This window comes from Pongo pygmaeus, chromosome 17 (genome assembly GCF_028885625.2).
Source record: "Pongo pygmaeus isolate AG05252 chromosome 17, NHGRI_mPonPyg2-v2.0_pri, whole genome shotgun sequence".
Classification (NCBI taxonomy): Eukaryota; Metazoa; Chordata; class Mammalia; order Primates; family Hominidae; genus Pongo; species Pongo pygmaeus.
Window position 1 is genome coordinate 41,619,893 of NC_072390.2, and position 21,296 is coordinate 41,641,188.

General features: G+C 37.1%; 1 protein-coding gene across 2 annotated transcripts in view; it reads right to left on the reverse strand.

Annotated features, from left to right (window-relative positions):
• Positions 1 to 20,001, reverse strand: part of CHST9 (carbohydrate sulfotransferase 9) — a 272,296-nt gene extending 252,295 nt beyond the window's left edge. The window contains exon 1 of one of the 2 annotated variants that reach the window (XM_054461218.2): positions 19,820 to 20,001. The gene's annotated coding sequence lies outside the window, so the exon portion shown is untranslated. The remainder of the gene's footprint in view (positions 1 to 19,819) is intronic. The other variant, XM_054461221.2, reaches the window with a different exon arrangement.
• Between the last annotated feature and the right edge of the window lie 1,295 nt (positions 20,002 to 21,296).

Genomic DNA, 21,296 nt, shown 5'->3' on the forward strand with positions numbered 1-21,296 from the left:
TTGTCATGATAATGAAAGCACTGACTCTAAACAAAATGGCATCACTATAATGGAAGAATAGGAGGGTTGGAAGGACCAGGACATATATGTATGGTTGAATGAAGAAAGAAAAATGACTAAATCCTCTTGTCCCATGGTGGGAAGTCAGTAGATAGAGCCTAAAACTAAAATATCAAGTTCCAATATAGATATTGTTGAGAGACAAAAGTAAGCACCAAATATAAAAGTTCACATGACTCATAACCAGCAGAGCCAGAATCCAAACATAGGCTTGTCTGTCTCCAAATTACATTGTTTCTGTGTCCCCTGCTAATAAAACTTCCGTAGAGATGCCAAAATTATGAAATGTATCAAAAATTTGTTTTAAAGGAACTAATTTTTTATTAGTTACAAAAGGGGTTGATTAAATAAATGATAACCTAAGTAACTTAGTGCTACTATCTTAAGAAAACATTGTATTTTCTAACACTGGCAAATAGTTTTTCATCATTAACCCACATCTAAGTGCTTACAAAAGTGGACATCCACACTGAAATACCACAGCCACGTAGAACTTCCTTTTTTAACGGCTACAAGTTCTTGCTATCATAAAATATATCTTCTAAATTCCTGACCCCTTTGTGACATTTTACCTGCAGACTATTTTGAAAGGCTTCACAATCCTGGCTTCCACAGTGGTGATCATTGCTTTTTCAACCTTTAACAATCTCATCCCTTTCTCTTTCTTCTGTCTTGGAGTTCTACCCTTCTTTCTCTTCTCTGCTTAGCCCTCCAAAAGATGACCTAATTTCTCAAACAGGAAATCTCAATCTGTATTTCCAGTTCCAATAACTCATCTGTTCTGGTCTCATATTTCTAAATGCCTACTAGACATTTTCATTTGTATATTCCACCATTTCTCACACTTCTTAATTTGTCCAAATTTCTTATGATCACAAACAAGGCTCTTCCTGATCTAGCTGTTGATCACTTCGTTAATTTTATCATTCATATCTCTCCCTCAAACTCTACTCTCCAGCAAAACTAAACTATTTAAATTCTTAAGAACTATCTGCATTCTTTTTTGTCTCTGGACACATGAACACTCTCTCCTTTCTTTTTAAGATCCTCCACCAACCTTGGGCTGATCTCTGTTTGTTCTTCAGAACTCATCTTTGAAGTGATGCTCATAGAATCCTCCATGCCCAGGACAGTGCCTTAGACATAGTGAGTGGAACAGAAATATTTATTGAATAAAAAAACAAAAAGACTCTTGGGTAGATGATCTATCTCTAGATAGTCTCTTCAGTTCAAAAGAAATAATGGTGCTTCATTAATCTTTCTTAAACATTGCTTTTTAACTATTTTTCATTTGCCTATGTAGGGGAGGAAAAATTTTTTCCTCTACTTTTAGGGCTTTTTTCTTTTTCAGATGGACCTAATAATTAAATTGGCCTAAGACAGATCAACAGGAGAAAAACATACACATTTATTTAATATAAGTTTTATGTGGCACAGGAGCCTTCATAGGGAAATGAAGATCCGAAGATGCAGTCAGTGATGAACATGTGTAATGAATCAGACAAAGAGTAGGAAATTAGGAAAATGTGACACAGCAAAGGAGCTAGGTAGAGTCCTTAATTCAGTGGAGAAATGACTAGGAGCATAAGGATTAGTCTAAGTTTGTTTGCACAGATTTTCCTGGGCCTCAACTTCTTGTTCTTGATGATAGTAAGAGTGACGCTTTCCTTCTGGTAAACGGAGGACATCTTTCTCTTAGGAATTTCATCTCCTGCTTTGGAGAAGCAGAAGAAAGGTCAGAGTGATCTTTTTGCACCTGCTGCTTTTCAGATGCTTTTAACTCACCATAGTCAATTTGCCAGAGTGGCTTATTTTTAACTCTTCACCTAAAAAGCCATGAAGATCCTTATTTAAAGTGGAAAACTCTTACGTCTGCCATTCTAGGTTCTTCATAAAGTGGTCACTATACCTCTGCAACCTGATGTCCAACTGCCCCTTCTGGTGTACTGACTCCTGGGCCCTCCATGCCCATCTCCATATCCATCAATTTGTTTTTGCTCTCCACTACATCTGTCATAGAACTTTCTTCCTTTCTGATTCTCAGTCCTAAAACAAATGGCTCAAGGCTGATGTCCCTAGAAAGTCTGCTTGGAGTTACTCTAGCATACTCTGATGATAACAGCAATACTTTAGTTGTCATTCATCAAATATATTTTCAGGACCTATTATTACACAGGCAGTGTTTAGGTATTGGGATACAAAAGTGAGCAGGAGAAAAGAAAGAAGTTATAACAAATTGAACATATGATTATAAAGTGTGACAAGTGCTAAAATCAAGGGGTAAGGTAGAGAATATTGGGTAAAGGGCACAGGAGACCTCTTTGGACATTTTGGTCAGAGGAAGGATCTTTAAGAAGGTGATATCCAAGCTGCGATCTGAAGTATGGGAAGGATCTAATCATGTGCAAAGTTGTAGTGAAGGAAGAGAGGTTTCCAAATAGTGAATCCCCTATGAAAATGCTCTGAAACAGAAAAGAACTGAACACATCCCAAGAACTGAAATAAGACAGTATGGCTGGAGCTTAATGAATGAAAGCGAAGTGGTCTAGAATGAACTTAGAAAGATAGGCAAAAAGCCTATCAAGTCCTTGAACGCAATTCTAAGGGGAAGCAGATAGGCATTGAATGGTTATAATCAGAGGAGTGAAAAGATTATACCTATGTTTTTTTTTTGAGACGGAGTCTCGCTTGTCGCCCAGGCTGGAGTGCAGTGGCGCGATCTCGGCTCACTGCAAGCTCCGCCTCCCGGGTTCATGCCATTCTCCAGCCTCAGCCTCTCGAGCAGCTAGGACTACCGGCGCCCGCCACCACGCCCGGCTAATTTTTTGTATTTTTAGTAGAGACGGGGTTTCACTGTGTTAGCCAGGATGGTCTCGATCCCCTGACCTCGTGATCCGCCCGCCTCGGCCTCCCAAAGTGCTGGGATTACAAGCGTGAGCCACTGCGCGTGGCCTATACCTATGTTTTATGATCATTCCTGTTGCTGTAGGAGGAATACACTGAGAAACGAAGCTAATTAGGAAGGAGGCTGTTTTAATCTACAAATACAGATAATGCTGATGACCTGGCCAGGGTAATACCACTAGAGATAAAAAGAAGTGACAGAATTTGAAATTTTTTTTGAGATGACATTTATGATATAGGGAAATTTTTGAAGGAGTAAATCAAGAGTTCAGTTTTGATCTTGTTGAATTTTAGATATTAATGAGAAAACCAAGTAGAGGTATCACGTAGGGAGTTGAATATGTAAGACAAGGTCTCTGTGGTAGATAGAATTACAAGAGAAACCTCAATAATCCTCTATAATCCCCTCCTCTTGAATGCGAACAAGACCTGTAATTCATTCTAATGAATAACACATGAAAAAAGGTAAAGAAATTTTACAGAAATAATTAATGTTCTTAATAAGTTGACTCTGAGTCAATGTAAAGGGAGATTACCCTGGGTAGGGCTGACCTAATCAGTTTAGCCCATTCAAAGAGGGTCCAGAACTTCTCTGAAGTTAGAAATGATCTCCTGCTGGCCTTGAAGAAGCAAAAAACTACATTTTGAACTTCCTATGGAGAGGGGTGTCCCCTAGGAGTTGAGGCCGTCAGTCCTATAGCTGCAAAACACAGAATTCCGCCCACAAGTTCAAGCTTGGAAGATGACTCTGAGTTTCAGATGAGAATAAAACCCAGTCAACAGCTTGACTGTAGGCTTGTGATATTCTCAGCAGAGAATCCACTTAAGTTGTTCCCATAATCTTAACTCATAGAAACTGACATGATATATGTATGTTGTTTCAAGCTGCTAAATTTACAGTAATTTATCACACAGCAATAGAAAACTAATACAAGCTCACAGGAGAGGTCTAGGCTGAATACATAAATTTAGAAGTCATAAGCATATAGATGATCGCTACACTTTGACTACAAAATTAAATTTACTAGAAATATAATTCTAAACTTATATGCACCTAATAGCATGGCATCAAAAAATATAAGGCAAAAATTGATAGAACTGTAAGAAATGGGTAAATCCATCGTCAGCATTTTTTAAATATACTTCTTTCAGTATTTGATAGAACACTCAGACAAAATTAGCAAAAAAATAAGAATATTTGAATAACAGACTTAAAAACTTTACGTAATGGACACACATAGTATACTATTTCTAAAATGTATAAAACATATATTCTTTTTTTTTTTGAGACAGAGTCTCACTCATCACCCAGGCTGGAGTGCAGTGGCACGATCTCAGCTCACTGCAAGCTCCACCTCCTGGGTTCACGCCATTCTCCTGCCTCAGCCTCCCAAGCAGCTGGGACTACAGGCGCCCGCCACCACGCCCGGCTAATTTTTTTTATGTATTTTTAGTAGAGATGGGGTTTCACCGTGTTAGCCAGGATGGTCTCGATCTCCTAACCTCGTGATCCTCCCACCTCGGCCTCCCAAAGTGCTGGGATTACAGGTATGAGCCACCGTGCCTGGCCAGAAAACATATTCTTTTAAGCAGCAAGAAGCAAAACCAAGCCAAGCAACATATATTAGCAATATGAGTCCATTTTTATAAAAGTCAAAGACAGGCAAAACTAGACAAGATTTGCTTGAGGCAGGTACATATGCAAAACAGGAGAATCCTTAACACCAAAATCAGGAGGCTGGTTACCTCTTGAAGAGAGAGAATGAGAGGAGAACACAGAAGGTATGCTGAGACAATGCTAAATTCCCTTTTATTTTCCTTATTCTATTTCCCTTTGCAATAGGTGGGATATGAGCAGAAGTCATACACACATCTTCAAGGCCTGGTCCCTTAAAACATCCTATAAAATTCTCACATTATCTCTCTTTCTTTCGTCTGCAGAGGAACCAGGGGATGACTTTGAGGCAGTGAAAGGTGGCAGAACTGCTAAATGGAAGTAACCCACGTCTCTGAATGACTTCATGGAGCAGAATTTCTCCACTGATCCTCACGGAATTGTGTCATGAATGTGAAACAGGCCTTTATTGTATTAAATGCCTGAGATATTTGGTTGGTCAAATCTCCCCTGATTAAGCAGTTAATCTCCCCTGACAAAAAGTAGGACACTTCAAAGATACTGGAAAAATTCTTTCCCTTTAGTGTGATAGTGAATACATGGCTATTTATCTTTTATTATTCTTTAAATTGTCAATATATGTAATTTTACTTTAAACATTAAATAAAATATTTAATGCAAAAAAGTGGCAACTAGAACTTTGAAACTTCTGCTATTGATGAAGTAAAGGCTTTTTTACTCTACCTCCTTTTTTTGAAAAAAAGAAAACAAAAATACAAAGTATAAAAACCACTAACTGTCAAGCATACCTGCTAAATTGCGTAAAATCTAGAGGGAGAAGAACAAGAATCGACACATCTACCTTCAAACCTTGAGCTTAATATAGATTTTTGTACAAATAATATTAGTCCCAAAAGGCTGTCCAGCAAATCTTACTGGAACAGTGGGACATAAATAGGCTATAAGGAAGGTGTATGTTTTCCTACTGAAACTCAGAATAATTGGGGACATCAGGCTGAAGAAAATAGCACACTCTCCTATCATTTTTATTAGCTATGTAGTGGTCTCCCAGATGAGGGTACTGTGGGAGAAAACAGAAAAAAAGGCCATGACTACAAAATCACAACACAGTGTTAGGGGCTTTGCATGTTTCCAACTTGAGGGTAAATGAAATAAACTTGGTGACAGAGGATATTCTAAACAAGACCCACACTGGAGCTGTAGGCTCCCCGTGTACAACAACTCCTGCCATTCCACATCATTAGTCCCCTTCAAGAATGGAAAACAATCAAAAAATGGCTTATGGACTAGAGGTGCAGGCAAGAGGAAAGGATGGGTATGGGGAGGACATGGATTAAGCACCAAAGAATGCAGGAGGTAGCATTACATGAGTCCTCCTAGAAGAAACTCCTTGATCATGAAATCTATTTATTCATAAAATAAACTAAAATAACTCAAAGAGAGAGGAGTGAAAAGACTGGTTTTGTGCACTGATTACATTTAAATATGAAAATATGAAACATAATAAAAATGTAACCAAAATCTAAAATGAGGAAAGGAAATTGAAAGATTCTATATTTCATTTTTATTTTCTTAGTATACAGTAAAACTGACTTGGTGGGGAGCATACAGTCCTATGAAGTATTGTAAATGTACAAGGTTCATAAAGAGAACCTGGTTGTTTTACATTTTATTTTACCACAAAAGTGTTTTTTCTAAACTGGTCAGTAAATACCACAAAAGGCAAAACAAAAAACAAAACAGTTAATCATTGAGTTCTCCATGCAATATCAGGAATACTTCTCAGGTAATGATTAGGTATTTATTTATTTCCAATAATTATGATTTTCAGTGTAATTTTGCTTACTTCTGAAGACAGGTTTTATAGTTCTACTTTGCTGTTTCTTCTGTGATTGCAATGTTTTAATACACGCACAAATAAAACAGCTTCACTCTCCATTGTTTTACTTGTCCTTTCTGAGACTTTAGGTAAAATGATCTATTAAATACCATGAATGAAAAATGGTTATGTACTTGGTCTAGAGGTCTGCATTCTGTTTGCAGGGAATTCAAATATACTTATAATATCTAGAATTATTACCCAAGGCACAGTCTTTTACATGGATTTATTATCAAAAGGTTACATTTGTGCAAAGTCTTATTATCATATTTGTATATTCAATAAACTTAGAGTACAAATAGCTTCCAGCTAATAATTACCTACACAAATTGCTTACATAGCTGTTTTCTTTTAATGTCAAATTCTGTATGGAAGTCCACCTTTCATACTGCTATAAATTCAAACAACTTTTAACTTATGTTATTCTTGGTCTTGGAACTTTTTAAGAATATCTGAAATAAAAATGTATTAACAGTTTAATAAGATAACTAAATGTGATTTTACCCAGTTTTCTTGGGTGTTGAAATTCTTAGTGGTATGAGTGTCCTTTGTCTTACCACTGATATAAATATGAGTAGCATGGGAGTGGGAGGGGGATAGCGGTATAAGAGCAAAGCTGTTATATTATTACCTTTATTTTAAGATAATCAGTACTTCTTAAGAACATGCTCCATCTCCACAACAATTTGTTACTATTTTCTTCTTATTAAAACAATATCAAGTTTAAACTGATTACTAATATTTGTCTTAATATAAGCTGAAGATGAACTGTAATTTTCTTAATAAGGAGATTCCATCATAGTGAATTTTAACCTCAAGATAGTGTAGGCTGGCAGTATCAAGAGACCAGTTCTTTCTGACTTTTCCAGAAACTCGAAACTCTCCCTCTTTGCTATTATTTATAATAATTTATCAACTTACTATATGAAATATGAGGGGAAATAACTATCCCCATTCTTATCTTTGGTTTATTATATTGCACATTAAGATACATGATATATTGTATGTTAAGATATAAGAAGATCTACATGTTTTCCTTGTATCATATACCAAAAGGCACCACTCTACTTGCTCTGATTAAGTTACCATACATATCTGAAGGAGCCCTAAATATTATCTTAGCATCATGCAAAGTATTCCTACAGGGACCTGATTAGAAATATTATATCATATGCTTTTACAGTATAAGGAATATTTTAAACATTTATTTTGAAGTTAAAATTTTCCTGAAGAAATAAATTTTTATTTACAAATTTGTAAATATTTTTATTTAACCTCATTTACTTTGTGCCTCTCATAGAACCTGCACTCGATGGATATTTGTTGGCTAAATTGAGAGCTTTGTCTTTTGATATTTGTATACCTGTGTTATTGGGCTGTAAGTATCTGCTTCTAATATATTAGCACTAACAGTGCTTGCCAGTCTTCCTGAAGTTGCAGAGTTGAGAATCACACAGGATCCTAAATCTCACTGTAGCCCTGGCCAGATCTATTCTACACTGAAAGTGCATTCTGCTAGGTTGTAGACATTTTAGTGAAAATCATCAGTAATCTCATACTTTGTTTTGTAGGCGAGCACCAATGTTTAGGAAAGACATGGAAGAATAAAACGCACATTGCCATAGATGACTCATTTCCCTTTAAAATTTCTCATGTTGAAAAGTTCTCATATATAACTGGAAAAATGAAAAAAATTATTTTATCTAATACATACTGATATTATCATATTACCTATTGTCTCCTATATTGCCTGAAACATATTCTTCTAAGGATAACTTTTTCTTTAGTGCTTATATATAAATTATGGAATTATTATAGAATGTTGAATGAAGATATTTAGATACTTTAGAGAAGACACTCTGTTAATTAAACAACTTTCAAACATTTAAGCTCACTTCAATATATAAAAATTATTTTATCCTTTGGATAGCTAACTTAAAATCATAGGACATTTTTTCTAATTTTTATTTTGAAAAATGTCTAGCATACAGAAAATTAGCAATATAACGAGTGGTATATAATCTCTTTATCTAGATGTAAAAATTATTAACATTTTGCCATAATTATTTGCCTATTTCTCCCTTTCTTACACTTAAAACATTTCTTTTTGCTGAACCATTTGAAAGTTGCAGATATGAGATTTCACTTCTAAATACTTTCAAATATATCCTCTCCCTAAAGACACATTCTTCTATATAACCCCAATATGATGATCACACTCAAGAAATTGAACGGGATGTAATAGTGTTATATGAGCTATAGCCCAAATTCACATTCCTTCCATTGTCCCAATATTATACTTTATAGATTTTTTTTTCATCCAGAATCTAATCAAGAAGGATGGATGTCTTGCAATTAGTTGCCAGGTCTCCTAGTCTCCTTTAATCCTGAACAATATTTCAGGCTTTTTTTGTTAATCACACTGACATTTTTGAAGTGTCCAGGTTAGTTGTAGTGAAGAAAATCTACCAGTTTAGATTTGCCTGATCGTTTGTTTCCTCATGATTAGGCTCAGGTTAAACATTTTTAGCAGAATACTTCAGAAGAGACTTCTGTGTCATTCTTCATGTATCATAAAAAAAATACATGATTTCAGTTTGTATGACTTCTAGTGATGTCAAGTCTGATCATTTGATTAGCTGGTATCTGTCAGACACCAACCATAAAGGGATGTCCCCGCTTTTCAATTAATAAGCAATCCATAGGGTGACACGTAGAGATAATGTGAATATCCTGTCCCCATCAACCATTCACAGAATGGTGGATGACTTTTTTATTATTCTTGTTATGGTGGTTATTCTTGTTATGGTGCTCTATTATTTCTTTTTCATTATCAGCTTGTATTCTTCAGTGAAACAGAGCCTTTCCTTCTCTCCACCCAATCTGTGCATTCACACACTCTGGGTTCATGGATACTTTTGTTAGTCAATGTGCTCTAATCCATTACATACATTATTACTCTTTATGTATAAAAGATCCCAAATTTGGCCAGGGAGAGTCTTTTAAATCTGGCTATGTCCTTCTGATGTGCCCTCATTTGTTTTTGAGCAATTCCTTGCTTTCTGGGACAAAATGTTCAAGAGTTTCCCCTAAACTAGTTGAAGCAAGAAGGCTTTAAATAAAAACAGTGCTAACCCAACTCAGTTTTAATGCAGCATTTTGAATTTAGTCACGAATGTTAGCATAGTATCTAAAACATAGTAAGTGCCCATCAGTATGATATAGGTCTTCCTTAACTATTTTATACCTTGTTTGAATCTTTTGTGCAATTCTTAAAAATATAAACCTTTAATTTATAACATAGACTTTTATATTACTTTTTCAATTCCACATATTTTTTTCTTATTTTAATTTTTGTTCTCCTTTATCTTCCTTATTTTCATATGGGGGCCATATGAATAGGTGACTTTCAGAGGATTTTCATTTTCTTCAATATGGTAAAATCTTAGACCACTTCTTAATGCCAGAATGTATACAAACAGCAGAGCATAAAACCCCCATAAAGTGAAGCCTTTTAAAATTCCTGAAATTATCAAGGGATTCCACATGTCAGAGGAAGTAATATAAAGGCATGCCTGGGCATTTATTTATTTTGGGGGGTGTAAGAAATTCAACAGACCTGCCCTACTTACTAAATAAATGTAGCACCACCCAAACCACATCTAAATTATGGAGAGAAAAGAGAAATAGAACAAGGAGTATGATATTTGGAGAGGTCACAAAGAAAAAAGCGGGGCATCACAGCTTACACACTTTCTTTTATTTACTTATTTACGTATTTGTTATTAGAATGTGAGGGTGGATACATGTGTGTGTTTGCATGTGGTATATGTGTATAACTTTGTACATGTGCAGTTAGAGATGTTCACTCAATATTTATTCAACAAGTATTTATTATACTTCCTCTCTGAAGCAGGCATTGTAGTATTTGTTAGGAATACAAGGACCATCAAAACCAGATGGATCCCTATCTTAGCAGTTAATTAAATAATTATACAAGTAAATGTGAATTTTCAACTCTTCTAAGCACAATGGATACAGATACATAAATGTGTATATACTTATATGTATTTTATAAAGGGATTTAATTCAATTTAGGGGTAAGAGATGGTTTATTTGAGCAAGTGACATTTGAGTTGATATTTTCAAAGTGTTAACTAAGAGTTAACTAGGGAATCCTTGAGTTTGTGTTTTTAGGGGATGGGGGGATGGGAGAGAGCTGGAATGTTAAGGCAGCTTGAAGAAAGCCAGCCAGCTGAAGCTGAGGGAAGAATGGGAACATCCAAAGAGACAAAAGTGGAGGAAGGTGTCTTTGCTGGGCTACAAAAATCAGGTGCTGAGTTTTGGTCTTTATCTTAAGCAAAGCAATGGTAATTCATTTAAGTGTTATCCGTGGTTGGAAGGTGATAGTTATCATATTTGCATTTTGAATGCAAATATAATATCTGGTATCCCATTGGAGGATGAATTTGGGATGGGGAACAATGCCACGAGATCAGTCATGGAGACATTGTTGTTTTCTACACAAAGGATGGTGAATGCTTACACTTGTGTGATGGCAGAGGCAGATTTTTGTAATTAATTTTGGAGGTCAAAATCAAAGCCTTGGTAATGGAATTGAAGGAGAAGTAATGTCAAGATTAAAACCAGATTGGACTATGGGAACCCTGCACCTTTGAGGTGAGATGAGCAGAGATCAGGAGTTTGATTTTGACACGTTTCATTTGATGTGTCTTTAAGATAGACAAGAAGAAATGCCAGGTGTATGAGCTGTATCTACAAGTGGGCAATGTAGAGGGACTTTCTGAGCTGTGATTATGTTTTATAGAGTATTCTGCATTAAATATATATCAAGAATCTCAGGGCATTCTTACTGGTTAGTACTTGGTATATGTATGTTGAGAAACCCCAAGGTGAATCAAAGGTCTGAGGTATTAGATGAACAAGCTCTGGGACCTGGGATTTCAGTGATTTTCAAATTCATTTCTATTCTAAATGCTGTTCTAATTCCCTGATCTGCAAAATCTGAAAAAATGACTTTGCTAGACTTTTAGCAAGTAGCAAGTGGTGTATTTATAGGCTGAAGTTACAAAAGTGATCATGCAAGAGGATGATTAGTATTTAAACTATTTAACAATCAGCACAATTTGGACTCCAGCTACAAATAACCAGTAAGACTATACCAGTGCATCTAGCTGAACGCCAGCCCTGCTGGAGTAATAAAATCTCATTCTCTGGTAATAAAAGTTCCTAATTGAAAATAGAGTGCAAATGTTAGAAGGTAAAAAGGGTGTTGATAGTTACTGCTTTTTGTCCAAAAAATGTCACTAACACCTAAGCATTTTTTTAATAACTTGAGAAATCGATCTTTTGGGGAAAAAAATTACCCTCCTTCTAATCGACTGTTCAAAGAATCCTGTAAAAAAAACTAAATTAATTTAGATGATCTTTTCTTTAAAACTGTGCCTATTTAATTTTAAAATGTATTCATTAAAGTATATAATCAACGTCACTATTTTACCTAAATCCTTACAGACTATATTTGCTTAAAGTAAGCTGGACCTATAGGTTACCACTTTAATTCCATCTGTGAAAAGAAAAACAAAAGAAAGAAAACAATAGAAATGACCACAAAACTAAGTGGAATTTTGGGCTTCTTGGTACTGAAATTAATGGAAAAGTAAGTATCGTATTCTTCATTTGAATTGACGGGGTCATCTTATTTGGTTTTCCCATTTTCACATATATCTAACAGAGGCTTCTGAAATTTCTTTTACCACATTAGCTGGGTATATTTTTCCCTTTCTTAACCATATTCTTTAGTGTTATAGAGTTCAGTTTAGGGTAACATTGAAGTACTATAGTAAAAGGAGGCACTCTGAACAATGGGAGTGGAATGTGTCATATCTGTTTACTCTGACAAAGAAGGTTTTCTCTTGTATAGCAGAGTTAACAGTACAAAGAGGAAGGAGGGTTTTACTTTCACAATCTTTCCCTCTATTCCATACAAAAATAAAAAGCAGAGTAAAAGGCAGATATTCCAATAAAATTTCACTGCCTATATAGATCTTTGTGCTGTTCAAATGAAAGAAACACCTTATTTTCCTTATCGCCTCCCCAATCCAACAACTTCAATTTCATCTTCTCTGAATCCCCACTGCACCACTATACTCGCATTAGAAATTGTAACAAAAGTAGACCAAATAAAGTTAGGGGTCAGTCTGAGGTTGAATGTTGGGTCATTCAACAGACCAAGAAGCTTCCAGTAAGAATGAACAATACACAGAAAACAATCACAGATCAAATTGTGTTCTGTACAATTGCTGCATCCTCTTTGTAGGAAAAGCTGCCTCTCTTGATTGGGTAAAACAGGCCCTTCTATGTAGAGAATTCTGTGATTTTGTCAAAGCAATTGGTTATTCACACACATACACACCACACACACATATTATTGACTTCAATCTCAAGTGCTGCGCTTACATTAAAAAGCTTCTTTCTTTAAAAAGAATAAGATATACAATGGTCTAAAAACATGTAACGTGGACCCTGACTGGGAAGTAATCTAAGAAAAAATATCTCACAATTTGATAAATTCAAGATGGTGTAGCTAATACTCAAATGACATTTCATATTAACTCTTCATTTTCAAGAGCAGATCTTAAGTTACAGTCCAGTAGACAGAAGTAAGAAAGCTTGAATTTCACTCTCAATTTCCTCCTTGCTTCTGGGATCCTACACCCTCCTGTATGTTGTATATATGAGTAATCTTCAAAACCCTCTAATCTCTCTGCAAATACTGTATATTGCACAAAGAGAAGAGATGTTGGTGTGCTTTTAGGATGTCAACAGTGCACAGGTTAAATACCTCTGAAACAGACAAAATTGACCACACCCCTTCCCCTCAACTTCTAATATGCTAGCACAGGATGCATCTATCACAAGCAATATAACAAAATTCGAATATAGCAGTTTATTTGGGTTGGAAATAGCTTTTGGGCTTTTACTATAAGCATACTTCATAGCACGTTGTTTTGTGCTATAACTTCCAGTATTGGACTAGTGCAGTTCTTTTTTGCATAAGCATGTTTCAAGGGCATTAAAAATATAAGCCTTAAGCCTTAATAATACCTCCTTTCCTGTTTTTTCAAAGCCTAAAATTATGTGTGTATATATATATGCTTTCATAAATACGCACATATATACATATACGTACATGCATACGTGTGTGATAATGTCTGTCTCTCTCTCTCTCTCTATATATATATATATATATGAAAACTTTCAGTGCTTTATGGAGATATACATTTAAGCAAAGTTAAGGCCTAAGACAACTAAAATATTATCCAGCATGTACTTCAGTTTGTCACCACTTATTGTCACCCAAAAAAGATAGATTCCTAAGAGAAATAAGGACCAGAAGAAGTGAATTTTTATAAAAGTGACAGCAACAGAAAAAGATTAGAACATGACCTGCTTGAGGGCAGTGAAGTCTGTGGTTCTGGTCCATTAGAGCCAGTGGATCAGTGAACAAATGGGACGGTCCTACTTAAAAGAAGTAAAGAGAGATAGGTAGGGGCACGAAAAATAATCCATGCCTACATAAAAATCTTGGTTAGCTAGCTCTATGGCTCTCATAATGGCAAGTAACACCCCTACAGAATATTTTAGGTAGGACTGGGTATGTTCAGGTTTCTCACAAATTATTGGTGGTGGTAGTGGTGGTGTGCTATTGGCTTTTAGTGTATATAGGGGGAGGCGGCCCAATTTAATGAAGAGTTTTTCTAAAAATATTCCATATAAAGTTTATGTGTCCTATTGAGCTAAATGTTATGCATATCAAACTGTAGAATCTGGTACATAATTATAATTAAGAATTTTATTTACATTCCCACCAAAAGCTGAGCAATTTACAATAATAGTTTAATTATTTCATGTACTCTATCTTCTAACTCTAGAATTGATAGACTATAATGTTGATAGAAATTAAACTTAAGACAAACTCAGCACCAAATCAGTAATTTTTATTTTCGAAGTATTTTACTTATTGACAATACGGTGAGTAACCTGCATCTCTTGAAATAGAATTCACATTAGTAACAACATGGAAATGTTCCAGAAAGTAATTTTGGGATTTTAGTGGAAGTATATCAATGCTATTTACTCTCTCATTTGCAAAATATCATACTTTAAAATTTTCTCCACTCCAAGAGTCTACATTTGACTTGGCAAATTTTCCCTATACCATTAACTTCCTTCTTCCGGTTTTCATCTACAAATAAGTCTGGGTTGTTAGTATCTCAACACTAGTTTAAGTCTACCCTCATTTTTTCACTTTCGTGCACTTCTTGCATGGGATGTCTTCTGATGTTTTATTTGTCTTAAATTCAAATTTATTCATCATATATTCATACAAGCGCTGACTTTACTATGTGTCTAGTGAAGTTATCCCCAAGCATTAGTGGTGAAATACGCATTATTTTTATTTTATTAGTTTTTAAAAATTACAACTATATTCTGTAATTATTTATAAATGACTTTTGAGGATAATAAGGGGGTAACAAAATATTTGTTTTTAAAAAAGAGGACAGAGTCTGAGAGGGTCAAGGATCACAGTCTGGTCCACGATGACTACTCAACGCATGAGAGAAGACAGCAAATCACAAGCCTTCTACATTTACCTCTGTACTGCTTCATTCCGTGACTATCACATATTAGTTGATACCGTGATGGCCAGAAAGAGTTAACTCCCCTACTTAACTAATCTAACTCTCTAAGAGGTAGCTGGATGAGGAGTCAGGAGACCAGGTTTCTAGTTTCTGCTCTGCCACTACCAGTGTGACCTTTAGCAGTTCATCATGATCACTGTAGGTCCCCATTATTTCTGCAACTGTAAAATGAGGACACAGGAATAAATTACTTTTAAGGTTCTTTCCAGCTCTATTAAAAAATGCATAATCTTGATCCTAAGACTTAGGCATTGATAAGAAGAAATGGATTCCTTTAATAAATGTATATAAAATTTATCCTGTGGGTCTCAATTATATTTCCAACCACAATATTTCTTTTAAAATATTCAGTCTAGTCAAGTCTTTAAAAAATGCCATGCCTTATAAAAAATGAAAATATTTCCTAAAAAAAAAAAGCATCCCTACACTTTATGTAGTGAGCACATTTATGATGAGAACATAGTCTCTATTCTGAAGGGTACATCTACTTTTCTATCACCATTCTCCTTACTTCTATAAAAGTTACAGTTTGGCTGTGAATATTTGAAATAAAAATGATCTTATCTGCTTTTCCCGTCGTATATTTTTGGCAGTTCTAACCTTCCACACAGAGGTTTTCCAAATTCTAACAGTCCACGGAACTAACAATTCAACAAAATCTATGTCCAACTAAAAACTTACTATAAACAAGATGTTTAATGCTATGGTATGAATCAGCTTCTTGCTCAAGTAACTCATCTACAACCAATTTTGCCCTAGAGCTTTTGAAAAACACAATAGAAATCTGTTAAATTGGCAGTCTTGCTGAACTTCAACTATTTTATCGAGCTTGGTCCACTGTAACAATAATTGAGAGGTTCTCTTTGATGAAATGTGTTTTTGATTTGGAGCATAGGTACAGAGATGAAATGGACCAAACCCCTTATTTAGATGGCTTCTTGCTATTCCTTCTCTTGGAAAGGACATATTAATATATAAGGCCTAGGAATGCCATTTAACGCCAAAGGCATACGTATGCTCTAGGAAAACACTTAAAAATGCAGTGTATTAATAGTAAGATGCATACATTAATACATTCTTATTTGATTTTCAGGAGCAACCTATTATCACTTCTTAAAATATATTAACCACCTCTGTTACCTGTAAAGTGGGATTGAATTTCTCAAACTTTGACTATAAGACTTTTATTTTTGCTGGGAACATATCTAATCCTTAACACATATTCATTAAACAGGTATACAATCTGGGAACATATCTAATCCTTAACACATATTCATTAAATAGGTATACAATCAAGTCTTACTTATCTTTCTTTGAATTACATATGATTTCCTGCAAAGTTTTCATACCAGGTTTGCTTACTTCTGCCACCCAGCTTGTTTCTGGGCAGTCTGCCCATCTTCCCCACCTCCCCACAAATGGGTTTTGGTGTTTGAGGTATGAAAGCTCATTTAAAAATTAACCTAAACACAAGAAAATAATTAGAAAGGCAACTTGCCCACAATAACAATGAAAATCTTTTTTAAACCAAACATGCAATACATTCCAAAGACAAACACAAATGACTTTTTAAATAACCATGATTTTACATTATTTCCCTCTATTTTTCTCATTAACATGAATAATTCAGAGTATTTACTATACATGGTGAAACTGTTTCTCCTCAATAATTCATTTTTAGTATACAGAAAAATAAGATGTAACATGTTCTTATGTAATATCCAAAGGTTTTAATTAGACTATATTTTTAAAGCCAACTTTACTTTCAAAATTATCTGTAGTTTGGGTTTATTCTGTCCAAAGCCATTCTTCTAAGTTAGGAGAATCTTAACGCTTTCAGGGAAAAGAGCAGTATAGAACAGTGTAGCTGGTGATAATGGCCCACTTTTTCTTGGTTCCTGATAATCTTCAAGTACATATCAATTATTTACAAAGTGTGGAAAAGATCATCACTATCTTTTTCCTCAAAAAATATGAAAATGCTTTGGGACACTGCGCCCATATTTGAGTGAAAAGAATTTTCCTGATGTGCTGGCTATGCTAAAGGAACAAAGGATTTATTATGTAACTTGATTTTGAATGATAAAATACCATAATATTGAAGTTCTAATTAGAGCAAACACCCCTAAATGGGAAACCTTTCTTGGATAGAGAGCTGAATATCTCACATCTTGCTTTATTGATGACATCAACCAAACAAAGAGTGTGAATCTATTTGCTGATTACATCCCAACTCATCCAGATTCCCAAATACAAATATAAAGAACACTATACAGGTAAACATGTCATTCATATCCTATCTCACATCCTATGCTATTCATATGCAATATTGATGTGGGAAACAATGTATATTTCTTAGGTTTACTGAATTTGGAGTTTGTAAGAGCAAGTTAGTCTCTTATTTTGTAAATTCTTCCTTGGAAGATGTTACACTCTCCTGGAAACCATACTAAGTTTCTGAAGTCACAGGGCTTTTTAATGCACTTCTTCAGAGCATCAAATGCTACCCTCGTGACCAGGAAGAAAGGAAAAGAAGGTCATCAGGAAGGCCCTGCAGCTGCACTAATTTCTAGCTTCTCTCTGTTAACAAAAAGGTGGGGGGTGGGGGGAAAGCAATCAGATTTTTACTGGAGTATACACCAGCCTTGGCCATGTGCTTTGAAACTTTTAGAATGTCTTCTTTCATTGAAAATAAAAGAAGCAGAGCTTATGGTGTAATAAGCCAAACACAACAGTTACTGAACTTGAGTCAACATTGGATACCATTACAGCTTTCAGGATAGTCATGGGAATGTATGAAATGAGTAAGTACGTTTTGATACCTGTGAAAATAAAACATTGTGCTGTAAGTGAGTGGGAGAGAACAGATGGTTGGTAATGATTTAAAACATTTATGTTTTTGGACTATCACTAAGCCTCTGTATTAAAAAATATGGTGTTTAGTTAGTACATACCAACATGTATATGCAAGGTGCTAATTTTCTGGAGGATGGTACTGTAATGAAGGAGATAAAAACCAAATGAGGTAAGAGGAACATTCTTCTCGTTTTCTGGGGGCATTCAGTGTGTGCTATTTCTTATTGACTATATGCAATCTAAATGTTTTCCATATGATGAGAGGATTTTAATTTTTCCTCAATTACTAGTCAGCTGTAAGTGCCTAGGAATCATATTGTTTGATCGTATGGTGTAGAATTGTAATATTGTATTGTAAATTTGATTCACTTTGACTGAAGCTTTTACACTCTTTGAGCAATAATAAAAAGTGGTAGTTCAGGGTGCTCTTGCCCATGAAAAACAATAGCATTCACCTTATCCTCACGTTGGTTGGCAGGCATATGGTGTTATGATTAGGTACTGGAATTAACAGGTGCCAGGCAACTGAATCAGAAGACAGATAAATACTAAATATGGTCACAATGCATTTGGGTGTATATATGTGAGTTGAAAAGAGGCCCCTGTCCTTCAAACCGAGAGGAATAATAACAATGTAAATAAAATTGTACAAAGATAGATTAATGCAATTCTGAGGTTAAAGCGAAGAAAAATAAACATTGGTAACACTCTCAATTATCAGAAAAACTGCGAAAAGGGAGTCCTGTTAAGCATCCACGGCGTTTTGATTTGGATCTGATAGCATAATAGGGAGAAAAAAGTCACACACACACATTGTGTATTATTCACTTGCCATCGCTTTCAAAACGCTGGGGATTATTCAGGCACAGTATGTTTGTGGGAGGGAGCTGGGGGTGGACCGCAGAGAGAGAGAAAGGAGGAAGGCCTGCAGCTCTAGACTTAGCACCTGTGAACTTAGTTGGAAATAACTCCTGACAGGCATCAACCATAACACCTTCTAACAGAAACATGCTGATAGGCAGGATGTTCAAACGGGGCAGAAGAGGGAGGAGGTAACCCTGTGAAAGTAACAGCAGCAGAAACAAACACACCATTCCTTCTCTCCCCAACCCACTTGCAGCCCCTCTTCAGATCGCCCCTCCCAACTCTTCTGCTCTGGCCACCATCGCACCTGGCCTCCCGGTCCCCCTAACTTCCCTCCCACCTCGTCCGCAGCCTGCGCCTGAGCCTGAGCCAGGTCGCGGAGTTTGAGACAGACGCAAAGGAGGCACCCCCGCAGCAGAGATGCTCGTCTTTCTACCACACACGCTGGAGGACCGGACAAACTGGCAGCAGAAACTAAAGACCGTTCCTGCCGTCCTCTTTCCAACCTCTGCCTGCCCCAAGCGGGGTCTGACCCCGGAATCCTGGAGTCCAGCGTGCCCCGCCGGGGCGCAGGAAGGAAGCTCAGGTAGCTGACAAGTTCAGGCGGCCGTCCTTCTCCATCGCCCCCTCAAAGTCAGGATCCCCTCCTGCTCCCGCCCCCCACCTCCCGTCCTCCGTCCACTGAAGTGAAGGGAAGTGGGTTGGAATACTGGAGGTGGGGGAGATAGAAAAAGGAAAAAGCCTCCCTCATCCCCAGCGGCGAAGCACCTGGAAAGGTGAGGGCGCACGTCCCCGCCCATCAGAGCCCGCTGCCGGCGCGGGTACCCAGCAGCGCCCCACCATCTCGGCCCCTTCAGTGCCCCCCGGCCCCAGCCCCAGCCCCAGCGCGGTTACCTCGCGGGCCGCTGCCCGGCGCTTGCAGGTGCTGCTGTTCCAGGAGCGCAGCTTCGGAGGAAACTTCCCCGCGCTCCGGGGCAAACTCCCGCGCACTCCTGGCAGCCGTGAGGTGGCTGAGAGCGGAGCGCGGCGCCGGGAGCCGGGACAGCTCGGAGTTGGGTGCTCACCCTGGCCCTGGCCCTCCCGCGTCCGGCCCGGCTGGGGCTGCGGCGCCGCCTCCGCGCCCGCTCCCGCCCGCGCCCCCGCCCGCCCGGGCAGCTCCGCCTCCCTCTTTTTCTCTCCCTCGCCCCGGCTGCCCGCCCTGCCTTCTCCCACTCTGCCTTTGTGGCTCTCTCGTCCCCTCTTTCCTCTGACTTTCTGGCCTCGCCTCTGCTGGCGACTCGCCCTCCCTCCCAGCCCCGCGTACCAGGGCTCAGGTGCCACCCCATGCCCAGTCGAGAAAGTGATTACCCTCGCAGTTCTTTCCCAATTCGCCCTCTCCTCTCCCCTGCCCTGGGGTCTTCTCCTAGCTTTTCTAGAAACCCAGTTCTGAGGGATACATCGATAGGTTAGAAGGCTGTCGCAAACGTTAACTCCAAAGTCAAAATGTGTTTTGCTTTACAGACAGGAGGTGATGTTCGTTTGTTTGTTTAATACATCAATTATAAAAGATCAGTAAAGTGCTTATTGTAAGTACAGCTAAGTTCAGCAGCAGGTTTGTGTAAGCCAGGGCTCCCTCAAAATGAGCATAGTACCCATTTATAATGTTCAAGACCTAGGAGATTTCTCAGGCCACGTATTTCAAAATCGGACAAGCTGAAGTTGGCGGTTTTAAAGGGCTTTGCAAAGACCAACACTAGAATAACATTTTTAAATCATTAAAGGAAACACCAGGCTTTGGGAGGCCCAGGCGGGAGGATCACTTGAAGCTAGGAGCACTGCCCTCCAGCCTGGGCAACAGAGCAAGACCTTGTCTTGAAAGAAAGAGAGAGAGAGAGAGAGAGAGAGAGAAAAGAAAAAATAAAAATGGTTCATTAAGGTTTAAAAATTAGTTCTAAACATTATTCTAGCAACAATTTGACCGAACTAGGGCAAATAAAAATAAATGAATCCTTGATTGCTTATTTTGCATTCAGATGATTTCTATAAATTAACAAAGAAAAACTCAACTTTTTTTTTAAAGGCATTAACTAGTTAAACCTACCTTATTACGACATTAGAATTTTGTTGTTGTTTTTGCTGAAACTGAAATATTCGCCTTATGCATTTCCAGTAGGTCTTATTCTTATTAATGGTTTAGGAATAACACATCTGGTAGTAGTGAATTTTGGTTCTTTGAAGAATTACCATTATAGGACTTGTTTGCCTGATGCAGGTTTCTTTTTAAACAGAACCTGATTTATTATTCTGTCACAAGTGTTTTATTTTCATGCATTTTTAAAAATTGGGGTAAAAACCACATTTTTATCATTTTTAATATACAGTTCAGTAGTGT